Source organism: Macadamia integrifolia, chromosome 7, assembly GCF_013358625.1.
Source record: "Macadamia integrifolia cultivar HAES 741 chromosome 7, SCU_Mint_v3, whole genome shotgun sequence".
Classification (NCBI taxonomy): Eukaryota; Viridiplantae; Streptophyta; class Magnoliopsida; order Proteales; family Proteaceae; genus Macadamia; species Macadamia integrifolia.
This window is the reverse complement of record NC_056563.1, coordinates 20,507,477-20,509,653: the sequence shown is the minus strand read 5'-3', so window position 1 is coordinate 20,509,653 and position 2,177 is coordinate 20,507,477.

The following is a 2,177-nucleotide window of genomic DNA, read 5'->3' as shown; positions in this document are numbered from 1 at the left end:
AAAAAAAAAAAAAAAAAAAAAAAAAAATTTAGAGAGAGGCACTATCCCACCCTTGGCATTGTCATCACCAAAAAGCATCTAACCTGAAGATTAACGGAATCTAAATCTTGGTCTAATCATAGCATCCATAATGAGATCTTGGTCTTTTTGAGGATTGATTTCTAGATTTGATTCTTTTGCACTCTGACTTTAAGGTGAAAATCATCAACCAGATTTTCAAATGGAGTCTACTACAGAATTGAGTTTTTCAATCTGACTTCAAATCTGAAAGTTGCAACTTTCTCAATTCATTTGTTACTTCTTTAATTCCTACAAAGTTAGGTACTAAAAATTATTTGACGTTTTTTTACTTGGTTGAAAATTATCTGAATTGGCAAAGTGCAAATAGTGCCACTTATGTGTAATCACGCTTTTATAGATATTTAGATGGTACTATACCAAAACCTGAGTTTACAAATGAAATAATGAATAGACTATGTTTGGTTGTAAGGGGAATTGAAGGGAACATAAATGAAAATTTTATACTTAAAAAAGAAATATATATAATCATTACTTATGTGACTTTAACATTAACTTCAAATCATTCCATATTTGGGTATAAAATTTCACTTTACTTTACATCCAAATCCCTTTGTTATAATATGTAAAATAAAATTTACATGTAAAATATATCATTACTAAATATGGTTAAAAAATATTAAGTAGTTTGTACATTCACTTGGGATAATGATTATAAACATTTCTTTTTAAAGTATGAAAATTTCACTTCCCTTCCCTTTAAATTCCCATTGGAACCAAACAAAGCCATTAGGATAAGTTTGAAGTCAAGGCTATCTAACCAATGGGGCATGGATAGCCACTAATAAATTGTTGCTTAGTTGGCTTTTTGCTACAATCTCTAGTGAAGTCCATTTCTGATGTAATAATGGATTTAACATTTGCTAGAGATGTCATCATGTCAGGGTGAAATTGGAGAAAATTTATATACAAAGTTTTAAAAGGCAAAACTTATGATAATGTCATAGGATACCTTTGGCTTGATAATTGACATCTTGATAGGATTCTAATTGTTAAATACAGTGATAGAATTAGGTATGATATGGGATATGACAAATTGATTAAGGTATCTTCCATTCTTCGAGATGGTGTTTGAGATCCTGGTTATGATATTTTTAATGTTCTGATTAAGGTGTAGAGAAAATTACCAAGTACTCAATTGAGTTTTAATGTTAGTGGGGATATGATTCAGTGGATGGCTAAATCCTCATGTGGTCTTTCTTCTCTTCAGCTTGGAGCCTGGTTCAATCTGTAACTCCAATTGTCCCATGGTACAAAATGGTTTGGTTCTTCTCTGTTATTCTAAAGCTCTGACCAATTATCTTCCAACCCAAAACTTTTTATGCATAGGAATATTTCTATCTCTAATTGTTGCCTATGTTTGAAATTCTCTTGAAAGCCTTGAGCATTTCTTTTTTGAATGTTCTTCCTCAAAATCAGTTTGGGGAAGTGTTGAAACAAATTCTATAAAATGTTTATTTTGGCCATTAAATGGTTTATTGTTAGGTGATATCATCAGTTAACGGATTCAACTTAACATGCACTAACAGAATGGGTCTACTTGATAGAATCTTCAAAACGTAAGGGAAGAAGCATAATTGCTGAAACTACTGGTATACAGATATAATAAGGCCAAAGTACAAGGAGTCTCTTCTTCTTCTTCTTCCACCGCAAAATGCAACGAACCTCTCCTGCTTGCCCGCCCTTCCCTGCAAACACAGACAACCCCCACTTGCAACACCACTTCCCTCATAGGCTCTCACTTCCCCCTCTCTTGTTTGCCTCCCCTGCCCTCCTCCTCCTTCTCACTCCCCTCTCCAATAGTTCTACAGACTTCAAGAGCTCCAATAACCTCTATGATCCACCATTCCTCTTCAAATCCATTCTCTTTTGCTTCGGCTTCAGAACTAGCTAAACCAATACCACGTCTACATCCTGATAGCGTTGCAAAACATTATAACCTGAAACGTCTTCCTTCGGAGTGGCCAAGAACTAAAGATTTGACGTTGTTCTAATGAGTCTTCCCCATGTTCCAATTAGTTTTGACGTCATTTCTGTGATTTTTCAGGGGATGGTAGGGTGTAATTTTTCTAAAAAATTAAGTGCGATCAATGTGAAAA